The sequence below is a fragment of the Aotus nancymaae genome, unplaced genomic scaffold (assembly GCF_030222135.1).
Source record: "Aotus nancymaae isolate 86718 unplaced genomic scaffold, 86718_ANA_hifiasm-v0.15.2.pri h1tg000019l, whole genome shotgun sequence".
Classification (NCBI taxonomy): Eukaryota; Metazoa; Chordata; class Mammalia; order Primates; family Aotidae; genus Aotus; species Aotus nancymaae.
In genome coordinates this window covers 1,288,683-1,303,407 of record NW_026988431.1, presented here as the reverse complement: position 1 = coordinate 1,303,407, position 14,725 = coordinate 1,288,683, and the positions used below count along the sequence as shown (strand labels likewise).

The 14,725-nt window shown below is 45.5% G+C and overlaps 1 protein-coding gene across 1 annotated transcript in view; it reads left to right on the top strand.

Annotated features, from left to right (window-relative positions):
- Positions 1-14,725, top strand: part of TRIM71 (tripartite motif containing 71) — a 74,824-nt gene that overhangs the window by 43,891 nt on the left and 16,208 nt on the right. The window lies entirely within an intron of this gene.

The window sequence follows — 14,725 nt, the reverse complement described above, 5'->3', positions numbered from 1 at the left end:
CTTAGGATGAATTCACCACCACCCGAGAGGAAATGGAGCATCCCTATTTATAGGTGAAAACAGAGCTCAGTGAGCCAGTTTATCCAAACGAGCTGGAGAAGGACCACTCAACATTTGAACCCAGGTTTTCTGACTCCTCAACACAAAGTGGCCCAAAGTTGTGCCCTGGCCTATTTATTATTAAGTGGAAGTAGAATATTATAAAGGGCTTCATCCTCCTTGTCTTCATGTTGAGTAGGCTGAGGAGGAAGAGAGAGAGGAGGGGTTACTCTTGCTGTCTTAGGGGTGGAAGGGGCAGAAGAAAATCCATGTATAAGTGGACCCTTGTGTTTCAAACCTGTGTTGTTCAAGAGTCATGTGTATTTTGGTTAATTCCTCATTTGTCTTTTTATTTTTTTTATTTTAAAGACGGGGTTTCACCATATTGGTCAGGCTGGTCCGGAACTCCTGACCTCAGGTGATCTGCCTGCCTCAGCCTCCCAAAGTGCTGGGATTATAGGCGTGAACTAGCTAATTCCTCATTTGTCTTACTGATTCTCTCTAGGGGTGTATTTTCCAAATCAGACCATGTCTGAGAGTGAAAGGGGGTGCTGTTTACAATTAGGCCTAGACATCATGAGCAAACCAGACTTGCCCAGACTGACCAACCAGCACCTCTTAGGGACTAGAAACTTCTCAAGTTGTTTTTTCTTTCAAGGCTTTTAGCACAGTCTTAAATCTGATTTAAATAGTTTAAAAATTAGCAGGAAACACAGCACACTTGATAAGGATACTTATGGCCTCATAGTCTCTGAGTCTATGTACAGACCAAGTTTAAGAGCTGTCTCTAGGCTGGGCATGGTGGCTCATGCCTGTAATCCCAGCACTTTGGGAAGCTGAGGTGGGTGGATCGCCTGAGGTCAGGAGTTCGAGACCAGTCTGGTTAACATGATGAAACCCTGTTTTTATGAAAAATAAAAACAGTTAGCTGGGTGTGGTGGCGTGCGCCTGTTATCCCCGATACCTGGGAGGCTGAGTCAGGAGAATCGCTTGAGCGCTGCACTGCTTGCTTGCAGTGAGCTGAGATCGCACCGTTGTACTCCAGCTTGGGAGTGAAACTCCATCTCAAAAAACAAACCCAAAAACTGTCTCTAAAACAGATGGAGTTGGAGGCCCAGGAGTAGGAAGTTCTGGGAGAGCCAGGAGGCCCAGCTGAACAGCCCGAGCCTCCCTGGCCAGCTCTTCTTGGGGAATAGTTTTAGATGCATTGGGATGAGTATTGTAGAAAGACAAAGGAAAAGCCACATAAGGTGTCAGAACAATTTGAGGGAAGGACAGAGCCAAATATTTAGATTTCTTCTGCCATGTGTATCACTTTTTCCTGACTTTAGGTGATAGACAAAGTAAAGGTGACTTTTTTAGGGCAAATAGAGCAAGACAGGAATTTCAGGACCCAAGTAAAGGCTAATTTGAGGATTTAGAAAAGCCTCCTGAAAACTTCGATTTCATAACTGATAGCACCTGATTGTTTCACCAGCTAAGAGGCTGTGAATTTTCTTTTTCCCATCACAGCAGGTCTGGTATCTTCCATTTTTGTGAAGTTTATCCTGCGTGTCTGACGGGGTGAGAGGTCAGGTTCTGCTCCTCGCCACCTTTATAGGGCAGAAGTGTGGGGTTTCTCCAGGCTCCATGGCCTGCCGAGTCTGGGCAGTGGGTGCCTGTTTCACAAGTTTTGTTGCTTCATTTGTTGGAATGAGGTAGGATTTCTGAGAAACGTTCATATCTGAGACTTGAAATTATTTCTCATTACCATCGTTTGCCAAAAGAGGAAAAACGTGATGAGTGGTACTGTGACTTCAGAGTTGGTGTTTGTGTGTGTGTGTGTGTGTGTGTGTGTGTGTGTGTGTGTGTCTTGTAGAGACCGTGTCTTGCTGTGTTGCCTGGGCTGGAGTGCAGTGGCATGAGGCAGTGGCTCACTGTAGCTAGAACTATAGGTGCCCACCACCATGCCTGGCTGATTTTTATATTTTTCATAGAGACAGGGTTTCACCATATTGACCTCCTGGTCTTGAACTCCTGACCTCAGGTGATCTACCTGCCTTAGCTTCCCAAAGTGATGAGATTACAGCCGTGAGCCACCAGGCCTGGCCAACTTCAGGGTTCTAAAGAGGAGTTTGATTCTGGTGGTTTTGTGTAGTGTCCCCAAATGTTGGTCTTTTTTCTGATTATATCTTATTACCATTTAGTTGACATTTCCCTGCCTGGAATGCTGCTGGCCTGGGTGCCTGGATTCCTTGGCTTTCCGGGGGTCACTTCACTTTGTGCATGAGATTGTGCAGTGGTAGGATCTCGGCTCACTGCAGCCTCGCTTACTGCAGCCTCTGCCTCCCAAGTTCAAGTGATTCTCCTGCCTCAGCCTCCTGAGTAGCTGGGATACAGACATGCGCCACCACACCTGGCTAATTGTTGTATTTTTTTTTTTTTTTCAGTAGAGATAGAGTTTCACTCTATTGGCCAGGCTGGTCTCAAACTCCTGACCTCTCAGGTGATCTGCCCACCTCGGCCTCCCAAAGTGCTGGGATTACAGCTGTGAGCCACTGCACACAGACAATAAATAAATCATTGGCCAGGCATGGTGGCTCATGCCTGTAATCCAAATACTTTGGGATCCAAATACTTTGGGAGGCCGAGGTGGGAAGATCACTTGAACTCAGGAGTTCAAGACCAGCCTCTGCAACAAAGTCAGTCCCTGTCTCTACAAAAAATAAAAATCATTTTCTTTACAAGGCTAATCATCCCCCCTTCCCTCGTTTTTGCACTGGAGGTGTTTGCTCTGCTCTCGCTTATTTTACCTTTTAATTACAGAGAAAGATGTCAAAAAAGGCTCTGGTAATTGCTGGAATGTTGGGGGTAAGATGAGGTACTGCGAGAGTGTGTCTAGTTTCTCTCTGTCTTTAGTTCTCTCCTTGACAGGTGCAGTTTTGGGGAATGCCATAGATGAGCCCAGACTTTGGGTTTGGGGACAGATCCCCATAATTCACAGACATGCCCCAGCACCCACCCCTCCACACCCCCGCAGCCCACATGAGCATCAGCGATCCCTGCTGCAGTGCGGGCACTTCTTGGCATTAAGAGAATTCACAGAGGCCACGTATGTGCTGCCTACTGCTTCCCATGATTGGTCATTTCCCAATTTAAAATAATTCCTGTCTGTGAACAACTCTGTATTAAAATAAAATTATTTAGTTAACTGCAAAAAAAAATTTTTTTTGAGGCATTGCCTAGAAAGGTAACCAGCTCTAAGCCTTATCAACTCATGTGACAATGGACACGACCTTCATTCACTAACCCTAGTCAAGACAGAAGGCAACTAAGTAACGCAGAGGACCCAGACAAGATGATGGAACTTGCAGAGAGGAGGGAAATGTTAGGTTGTGTTAAAGATAGAGAACGTGACTAGTGATATTTACTAATGGTTTTATTACTAGTGTATTCTCATCTGAGTCTTTATTTCTGCTTCTTTTCTCAGGACAATTTTACCCAGATGAGTACCTTCCCGTGCTTTAGAAAAATCTGCCTCTCTACACCATCTCAGCCACATGGGCTATTGAAACTTACTTGGCTTCTTTAGGAACTGAAAAGGTTTCAGGTGTACACTGTTGCCCGCTGTTTAAGAGGCGAGGACTGAGTTACATGGCCCACCTACAGAGTCTGACCATTTTTTAAATGTCAGCCCCAAAGTACCACGGACTATTGTCTATAAAACAACAGATTAAAATCGTGCCTTGCTTTTGCAACCTTGGAGGCAGCAGGAAAACTTGTGTGTCTACGTCCAAATCTGTCTTTTTGCATCCAGTTTAAAAATGTATAATTTACATGGGTAGTGATCTCAGTGTTGGATCAGATCTCCTTTATTTGCTGCTGGAAGCTGCATGGGCCACTCATTAGTACATCAGAGGTCAGATGCATGCCGGGGCGGCAGCTGGGACACTAATGATTTCATACGGCTTTGTATGACCGCTGGCCGCCTGTGGTGCTATAAATCGGGACTCAGGGTTCTAATTTTTTCAAAACCTCCAGGGAGGTTGCCTCTTGCGTGATAGAATTTAAGATAATATTTATAGTAGAGGGCAAAGGAAAAATAATACCTAATGGGAACATTGTGGAGAGAATGGTAGCAACCTATTAGAAGTAAATTATGTGGGGCCATTGGAGTTAACTCATTTATGGGCTCCATGAGTATTTTATTAGGTCCTTAGCTATGAAGAGTGCTGCGCTGTGGCCAGGCTCCAAGCATCACCCCCTTCAACACTTAGGTTGTCAGTGGAAGGATTCTACCCTCACTTTTGGGAGGGAGGAGTATAACTGAACCTTTTTTTTTTTTTTTTTTTTTTTTTGAGCCGATCTTGCTGTGTTGCTCAGGCCAAGTGCAGTGGTGCATACATACGTGGCTCACTGCAACCTGGAACTCTTATGCTGAAGCCATCCTCCTGCCTCAGCTGGGACTACAGGCGTGCGCCACCATGCCTGGCTAATTTTTAGTTTTGATGATTGATGTATACCTGTGTAACCAGTCCTTTCATCGAGATATGGATTATTTCCCTCACTCCAGAAGGGTTCCCTTGGGGATCTCTCTACTTCACCCCTGTTCTCACCTGCAATTACTGTTGTGATTTTTTCAACATTGAGTTTTACCTTCATATATTGATAAATGGAGTTATGCAATATATTCTCTTGACTTTGGCTTTTTTCCACCAGTCATAATGTCTTTAAGTTTCTTGTATGTAGGTTTGTTTATTTTATTTTTTTTTTATTTTTGAGATGGATTCTTGCTCTGTCACCCAGGCTGGAGTGCAATGGTGAGAACTTGGCTCACTGCAGCCTCTGCCTCCTGGGTTCAAGCGATTCTCCTGCTTCAGCCTCCCTGAATAGCTGGGACCACAGGTGCCTGCCACCATGCCCAGCTAATTTTTATATTTTTAGTAGAGATGGGGTTTCACTATGTTGGCTAGGCCGGTCTCAAACTTGTGACCTCAAATGCTTGTGAACCACCACGCCTGGCTAAGACGCCCTTTTATTACAGAGCCTTCAGGAAATGAAGGTGGTGGGCTGCTGGGCCATGAGTTTGCTTCATTACTGCGTGGGGTGGGTGAAGATAACAAAGTTGTCAGCCAAAAAGCAGATTCTCATCTGGGAAGCAAATAAATAAATCCAAAGGGCCTAGGGAGCTGGTGATAGGGTTTGGAGAACATGTTTATTCGATAGCCCCTGCTTTGAAAGGCAGGATGCAGGCCCAACAGGGCTCTGACACCCCAGTGTCCCCAGGGGCAGAGTGTCTGCCGCCTGAGCTCCAGGCTCAGGCTCAGCAGGTCTGGTGTAGGTGGAAAGTCTGGGTAAAGGAAATGGCAGGCATAGCTACATTCCCCACTTATGCATCCCTGTTCCCCCACTTGGCATGTGTATTGTCCCACAGTTGGTATTTAGCGACATCATTATTATACTTTTAAAAACGAGGTGTTTTTTTTTTTCTTTTTGTGTCTTTACAAAGGCCAGGAGAAGTGCTCATTTTAGCTCAACTTGGGGTGGGGGGTGCCCGTCATTTCCCCCGCTGGAATCCCCCCATCTCCTTACTGCGACCTCTGCCTTTTATGGCTCACCTGGAGGATTGCTCCTGCCCTGTGAACCTCACTGCAGCAGCCTGAGGAGGGTCAGCATCACAGAAAACTACATACACGAGTTATGCCACCCTGTCTCAGGCCACATCGACGGCCGTGCGCTCGCAGTCAGACAGCAGCAAGAGACATTCGTGAAACGACTTTGTCTGACTCTTACACAACTGGTTGAAGGCATTTGCTGTGCTGCCCAGGCCATTGTTCTTAACTGCGTTTTCATCTTCCTTCAGAGAATCATTGCTGGGGGAAAATGATTTTCTTCCAGGATGAACTCATTTTCACAGTTTTGATAATTCTGATAGTTCCTGTGAGCCAAAAATGGGGTTGTTTCTTTTTTTAATCACATCAGCAAGTAAGTTCAGCCAAATTACAGCATTTAACTCTATAAACAGAGTCTACTCATTTTCATTATCTGGACTTTTAATTTGCTAGATTTTTTTTTGGAGACAGATTCTGACTTGCTCTGTCACCCAGGCTGGAAGCAGTGGTGAGATCTCTGCTCACTGCAACCTCTGCATCCTCGGTTCAAGCGATCCTCCTGTCTCAGCCTCCTGAGTAGTTGGGATTTACTGGTGCCTGGCACCACACCCAGCTAATTTTTTGTATTTTTAGTGGAGATGGGTTTTGCTATGTTGGCCAGGCTGGTCTCAAACTCCTGACCTTCAGTGATCTGCCCTCCTCAGCTTCCCAAAGTGTTGGGATTACAGGCATGAACCACCATGCCCAGGATGATTTACTTTTAAAACATGATGCTTCCAGTTTTGTTTCATTTTTGAGACAGAGTCTTGATCTGTTGCATGGGCTAGAGTACAGTGGTGTGATCTCTCACTACAGCCTCTGCAGATGGGGTTTCACCATGTTATCCAGGCTGGTCTTGAATTCCTGGCCTCAAGTGATCGGCCTCCCAAAGTGCTGGGATTACAGGTGTGAGCCACCGTGCCCGGTCAGTGCTTTGTGTTTTGTGTATGTTAATAGTAAAAGCTGGTGGTGTATTTCACCACCAGCTCAGGAGGAATACCCTGACATGGTGGTGTGCTACTGGAGAGTGCTTGCAGGAGAAGAAAGGTGTATGTTTAGGCTCTGAGCTCTGAGACTTTGGACGGGGCAGTGTTGACGGAAAATAATTTAGGGGCTGGTGAAGCTGGACCACTTCACCAAGGGCCTGAGTGATTGTGGGGCCTGGTCCCACAAGCAGAGGAGCAAGTGATAGGAGAAGAAATGAGCAGCATTTGTGGAAGCCTTGTAGAATGGGGCATTGGGGGATCAGGGACTTGCTAGATGTGGTTGGCTGCTGCTGCTGGGGAGGAGTGATGGCAAATGTTGGGGGAGCAGCAGTCAGTGGTAGCGAAGAATTTTTAAGGAGAATTAGGGAGAAAAGGGATCATGGTGTGGTTTTTGGAGTCACATAAAAACTTTAAGTGAACAAATGCTAACAGATGACATTTTGATGGTCGTCAGACTGCTTCTTCCTGGGCACCAGCAGTTGCGTTGAGGTCACATGCAGAGATAACTGCACCCCTCTCTGATTTCAAGTTTTCCTTTCAAATTGCCTTGTCCATGGAGCCTAAACGTTTGGATTGGAGATGAGTAGATGCCTCTGACCCCACTTTAGGCTGTTCTTGTACACCGTCTTCCACACTGGCCCCTTAGATCTTCACGTGTTACATTGCTTATTTAGCCTTGGAATGAATCTTATTCAGGCAGACAGTGTGTATACATTTCTTACCTTAACCTTTGAGGTCAGTTCGGCCTCAGCATTAAAAATACCAGATTTTAGAAAGTTAATACTGGCTGGGCGCGGTGGCTCACGCCTGTAATCCCAGCACTTTGGGAGGCTGAGGCGGGTGGATCACGAGGTCAAGAGATCGAGACCATCCTGGTCAACATGGTGAAACCCCGTCTCTACTAAAAATACAAAAATTAGCTGGACATGGTGGCGTGCACCTGTAGTCCCAGCTACTCGGGAGGCTGAGGCAGGAGAATTGCTTGAACCCAGGAGGCGGAGGTTGCAGTGAGCCAAGATCGCGCCATTGCGCTCCAGCCTGGGTAACAAGAGCGAAACTCCGACTCAAAAAAAAAAAAAAAAAAAAAAAAACCCCAAAATTACATTACCATTTCTGTAGTGAAATATATAAAAATTTATAAAATGACATACATAGGTAAAAATAGTCATTTTCGCACCAGTTCTAATTTTTAAAATTATTGACAAAATTTTGTGTGTATGTATGTATATATGTATATATACATACAGCTTTTGAGACAGGGTCTTGGGCTCTGTGGCCTAGGCTGGAGTGCTGTGGTGCGATCATGGCTCACTATAACCTTCATCTCCTGCGCTCAAGTGATCCAGTGATCCTCCTGTCTCAGCCTCCCAAAATGCTGGTATTATAGACCTAAACCACCATGCCCAGCCAAAAATCGTATGTATTTATTGTGTACAACATGTTTTGGACTCACATACTTATTTTTTGTGATAAGAATATGTAAAAATGTATTCAGTGATTGTCAAAAAATACTATAATAACTATAGTACCTTGTTGTACATCAGTTTTGCTGCCAAATAGCATATGGAAAATCTTTTTCCCATAGCATCAATTTGGATTTTGGAGTTGCAGAAAGGGGATTGTGGGTTTGTATGGGGCCTTGAGTGTGTGTGTGCGCGCCTGCACGTGTGAATGTGTGTTATAATTCCTAACACCCCTCTTCCTTTATAGTGCCTGAGATTCCTTCCATTGTATGGGGTCTCAGAGAGTGTGTTTTAATTCCTAACACACCGCTCTTTCTTTATATTGCCTGAGATTCCTTCAATTTCTAGAGATAACATGAAGCAGCCCCCGCTTAATCTCTTTAACAGATGGTACTGACACTGCCAGAATACAGCACAACAAGACTTTTCTTTCCTTGGACTGTTCCTCTTGGAGGCCCCTTTTCAGTGTTGGCACCCATCAAAGGCTTCTACCCAAGCAGAAGTGGGTCTTAACTCCATTCCCAACTGTGAACTGTATCTATACTGACTGCCTCTCCTGGCATCACCCTGCTGGCCTTTTGTGTTTGGTTGTGTTGAGAACAGAAACTGGTACTTTGCCTTTCAGATGAGTGCAGATCAACCTAACTGAAAAGGATTTCTTACTATCCAAGCTTGCAAGTAGGTTTCCCCCAATAACCATTATATCAAGTGATGGAACAGTTGAATATATATCCAGATTGAACACTAGGGATTCTGTGAAGAACAAGGATGTTAACTGTGCCATTGCTTGCAATTTTTCAAAAATCAGGAAACAGTTTTACAATTTTATTAGCATATACTGATTAAATAAATTGTGGTACATCCACATTGCAACATACCATGCAGCCATTCAGAAAGCCAGGCATCTCTGCACGGAGTGACCCAGAACATTCTCCAAGTTAATATAGTTAAGATAAACTTTTTTTTTGTCTTAAATTCAGTTATGCATAGAATAAAGATTTTTTTTTCAAGGTTAAAGTGGAAACAAGTAAAACATTAGGGAGAGTTTTTAAAAAACTGCTGTGTTAACTTTCTGCATTTGAACAAATACTTTTACCGAGCCAAATAAAAAATGTTTTGGAAGCACTACCACCTTTCAACTCCACTAAAGAAAGGATATGTCTGCGGCTGGGCTCTGTTGTCTTGAACAGGTGAGGATTGTGCATGAACTGGGTCGCAATTCCTTTCTTGTATTTATCCAGACTGAAATTGTGGGGCAGCACGTGGCCAGAGCTACAGGAGGGGCTTCTGCTGTGGGTTTGGGCTGTGGGTTTTAGAGACAAGCACTCAGTCTATCTAACTGAAGTAAAGCTTTGTTTTAATATTACTTAATAGACTTGTTTCATGGCTAGACTTACCCTTTGAACTTGACTTACCATTTTTAAAACGAATCCTCTGTTGGCACACACAGGTGAGGCTGCTTCTGGGCCTCATTTGCTTCTGGAACCTATTGGGAAACTCAGAAACCCCTTTGAGTGGGTGGAGATCTTGTCAGGCATCACGGTTCAGCCTTGGTTTGTGGGGAGCCAAGTAAATGTCCTCAGTCATTTTAAGGGATATCGAACTAATCTTTAGAAAGTTTACGGCGGTGTATATATATAGTATATATGTAATTTTTTTTTTTTTTTGAGATGGAGTATCACTGTCTTGCCCAGGCTGGAGTGCAGTGGCGTAATCTTGGCTCACTGCAACCGCCACCTCCCTGATTCAGGCAATTCTTCTGCCTCAGCCTCTTGAATAGCTGGGACTACAGGTGTGTACCACCATGCCTAGCTAATTTTTGTATTTTTAGTAGAGAGGTGGTTTCACCACGTTGGCAGGGCTGGTCTCAAACTCCTGACCTTGTGATCCGCTCGCCTCGGCCTTCCAAAGTGCTGGGATTACAAGTGTGAGCCACTGCACCCAGCCAGCAGTTTATATATTTTAACTGAGACATTTTGATGAACTTAAATGGCGATCTGGGCCTTCCTCCGTCCTTTTAGCTTACATTTTTCACTGATAGGGGTAGTTGTATTTTAAACCTGAAGCTCATTCTTTCGGATGTGTAGGGCTCCAACAGAAGTCCTTTGGTGTGTGTGTTCCTTGTTGGGCCACAGATAGTGTAAAATCTAGACTCCAGAAGCCTGGATGCATGTGTATTTACATGTGCACATGCATGCACGCGCACACGTTTGTTAACAAAGCATTTTATTTAAATACTGGCTAAGGCACAAACGTGCCTACTTTGTATTTTTATTTATTTATTTTTCCTTTAACCCCCCTCCCCCATTCCCCCTGCCCAGTCCCCCGCCTGTTCCTTTCCTGCTGGGCTCACATTCCTAGGTCTTTGTCTCTGCCTGGTATTTTAGAAATTTTGGGAGAGGAAGGCAAAGGGTGGGACGTTCTGGAAGCTGGGGGCAGGGAAGAGGGTGGTCACTTGCAGGGTCAGAGGTCAAGCCTCCTCCATTTAGCTGGGGCAGCCGGATTGTCGCCAGGCCCGAGGGGGCGTGTCTGTGCATCTGCCCGGGAAGCCCCAAACAGGCCCTGGAATTCCTGCTGCTAGACGACCTGTTCTTTCCAGTCCCTTCCCCCCCTTTCCCGGGAGCCGCCATTCATGGCTACTCGCACATTTCTGGCTATATAGGACCCTCCACACAGCTCTAGTTTATTCCCTTAAAAATAATCTTACACCTGTTTCGGAGAGAATTGTACCCGTGCATATCCTTACCTATTGATTGTTTTAACAGCTCTAAAATTGTGGTTTTTCAATCTCAGAAAAATGTGGTTAGAAGAGACAGGGAGCTTCTAAATGAAGTGTCAAATCTTACCAAAGTTTTGCACCAACTTTTAACTGGAAGGCTTATAAAAGTAGATTTCATTTTATAGTTTTTGGACAATTCATTCTTTTACAAAATTCATTGTTTACTAATTATGAGGATATTGAGGCTATTCTTTTTACTCACTGGTAGCTTTTTATTATCAACCATTTGGGTGCTCCCTGCCCCCACTTCTGCTGCAGGCAGCCTGGAGCTGTAAAAGCACTGGCTCTTCTGAAACCACAGTGTGTTCTGGATACTTAGAACTGCATCGATCCTGTGTAAAACGATACCAGGCAGGATTGCATTCAGAGACCCCTTTTACTCCTATATCTGGGCTTTCAAGGCTGGTCACAGGAGGGCTCTGGTGTTGGCTCGGGGCACCCTGCTTTTCTCTGCCATCAGCAGCCACTATCTATTCTGACCAGGATTTTTTTTCTGGCCACTTCGTCTGCAGAATCTTTTAAAACCTACCATTCATGGGGGGATTGCCCATGTCCAGCATCATCCGGGTTCTGTATTTTAAGTTGATGATCTAAACCTAAGAAAAATGACCTTAATTCTTTATAGTTGAACAGTTGGAGTCTAGAGTGGGCATCCCGGCTCAGCCCAGAACTTACTACCTACTTGTTTCTGTTGTTCTTTGTTTTGCACTCTCACAGAGTTGCCCAGGCTAGGTGTAGTGCCGCGATCATGGCTCACTGCAGCCTGGACTTATTGGGCTCAAGGGATCCTCCCGCCCCAGTGTCCTGAGTAGCTAGGACTACAGGCATGAGCCACCATGCCCAGCTAAAAAAATAATAATAATAATTTTTTTGTAGTTTGGATGCAAGTGCTCCTCTAGCCCTCAGCTTCTCAAGGAGCTTGGACTACAGGCATGAGCTGCCACGTCCAGCTACTAGAACTTAATTTTGAAGCTCTTTGTTTTCTGTTGTCAAGTCTCTATAGATAGGCTTTCTGGGGTGGAAGGAGTCTCTGGAGGTACCTAGTCAGGCCCTTTGCGTTTCACAGATGAGACTGAAACCCAGACAGGTCAAGAAAGGTAACTGGACAGACGGTTCCATAGCCTGGGTAGTGCGAGGCTCAGGTTTACAGCCTGAGGTTCTTTTCCACTCACTAGCCATGGAGATGAGAGCAATCTAGATGGTTATACTTTCAAGAGCCCATAGTCCAAAGGAAGCAGGGGAGAGAGTGACATTCAGTCCACACAGCTGTCTTGAGAAGAGGGAAAGACAGAGGATGCATTTTCAGGGTTGCTTAGCTGTTACAAGTAGGAAGGCCACTGAATGTTTAGTGGCACGTTTTATTCACATGTAAAAGAAACTTTCTGATGGACGTTTTTTCACACTTCATATCAGCATAGGAGTGATCTCTTTATTCCCATGACAAATGGAGAGAGCAAAAGAAAGGAATGTGGTTCAAACTGGTAGAATTGCTTTAGCACCACGTCGTCGTAAAAAGGGATCGGCCAGGAATTTTTCCTGAATTTATCCAGCTCAGCATCTTTTGGTTAGTATTTCTACTTGAGAATTTTAGATTTAACAGATTATTAGGATTAGATAATCTCTAAAGGATGGATCAGCTTAAAAAGCAACTGACCTTAAAGGAGGCAAATTGCTGCTACCAGGATTTAGTCTGCCATCATGGCTGGCAAAGTACTGCAGTGATCAAAATTGGTAGGAAAGTTAGAAACCTTGTCACATTTCCCTTGTATAAAGTAGGATCCATAAAACCTGCTGGTTATTTAGCAGAACTGTTTCTTTACAAAAGTAAAAACACAATATCCTAAGTCTTTCCTTTTTCTCTCTGAATTGTAAGGTTTCTAGAGAATCAGTTTAACCCATGCTGGATGATTACACACTTCTCTGTTAATTAGCCCTGAGAAGAGCAACTTTTTCTTCTTCTTCTCCTCTCCTTCCTCCCCCTCTTTCCCCTCCTCTTCCACCTCTTCCCCCTCCTCTCCCTCCTCCTCCCCATCCTCCCCCTCTTCTCCCTTCTCCTCCTCTTCCTCCTCCTCCTCCTCCTCCTCCTCCTCCTCCTCTTCTCCTTCGAGGCAGAGTCTTGCTCTGTCACCCATGCTGGAGTGCAGTGGCTCGATCTTCACTCACTGCAACCTCCGCCTCCTGAGTTCAAGCAATTCTTCTGCTTCAACCTCCCAAGTAGCTGGGAGTACAGGCGTCCACCACCACGGCTGGCTAATTTTTGTGTTTTTAGTAGAGACAGGGTTTCACCATGTTGGCCAGGCCGGTCTCAAACTCCTAACCTCAGGTGATCCACCTGCCTCAGCCTCCCAAAGTGCTGGGATTACAGGCGTGAATCTCTGTGCCCGGCTGAGTGGAGCAACCTTTTTGTCCTTGATGGAACCATTTAGGGGGAGCAGTTTTCTAGTGGACACACTTCATGCCAGTATTTTGGTTGTTAATAAAATAAAGATCTTGGAGAAGGAAAGAAGCAGCAGTGTCCCTCTGTTTGCCCCTAGCCCTCTCTGTTTGGAGCTCTGAGCCAAGAAAACTTTCTAGGTCACTTCCAAGCTTTCTCCCCATCTCTGTCTCCCACAGTACTCTGCCCTCCTCCTCGCCAGAATGAGCTCCTATTCAATCTGGGCAGAATCGCCTGGAATCTCGCATCCTGGATCTCCACCATACCTAGCAAGGTGCTGTGTACTGGGGCATGAGAGTCAGTGTCATACCTGTGTTGGAACCAGCTCTGCAGAAGGCTCATGTTGGCTTCCCTGCTGTGTCTTTGCTAATTCTGTGGCCTTGGAGATGAAGTGTGATGTTTTGTATGTGGACGAATGCCCCTTGCAGACTGCTTCTCTGCCTGTTGCATGTTAGCTAGCTTCCCCTCACACCCAGGTGTACCAGAGGCAAATTTCATCTCTGCTCTTGAAAGCAATCCAGCAAACATTTACAGAGTGGTGCTAAGTGCTCTGCTCTGTGGAGAGATACACAATAATGAGACTGGCCCAGTTTCTGTGCCAAGGAGTTTTCTCTCTTGAGAGCTCCTTATTTATTAGCAGGTAAAGGTTGTGCCAACCCCTCTCGCTCTGTCCCCCTCCCAGCGTGCCGGGCCCCAGGGAAGTGTAGAACATCACATAAAGCAGTTCTGTCAGCACTGGGTGCCTCCCAGGTTCAACTCCTTGGAATAACTTGGCATGAAGAAGAAAGGCAAGGAGCTGGCTGACCTTACCACTAGCTTTTTTTGCCTTCGTTCCAGAAACTTAAGTCTGTAGATTGCATGAGTGCCTGGGAGAACCATGCTTTGCACTTTGCACTTTGCACTAATCTCCTCGATGGGGAGGGAGGCAACAAGCTGTGGTGTGAGGATGATTGTTGCTGGGTCTTTTTTTTTTTTTTTTGCAGACAGAGTTTCAGTCTTGTTACCCAGGCTGGAGTGCAATGGCACGATCTCGGCTCACCGCAACCTCCACCTCCTGGGTTCAGGCAATTCTCCTGCCTCAGCCTCCTGAGTAGCTGGGATTATAGGCACGTGCCACCATGCCCGGCTAATTTTTTGTATTTTTAGTAGAGACGGGGTTTCACCATGTTGACCAGGATGGTCTCGATCTCTTGACCTCGTGATCCACCCGCCTCGGCCTCCCAAAGTGCTGGGATTACAGGCGTGAGCCACCGCGCCTGGCTGTTGCTGGGTCTTAACCTTGCTTCTTGCATCCAGGCCACCAATATCAGACTAGGCAACATGGTCTTAACAACTTTTCCAGATAATGAAGCTAAGATTCAGGAGAGACTCTCGTGCTGGGAGGTTTGTTTTGT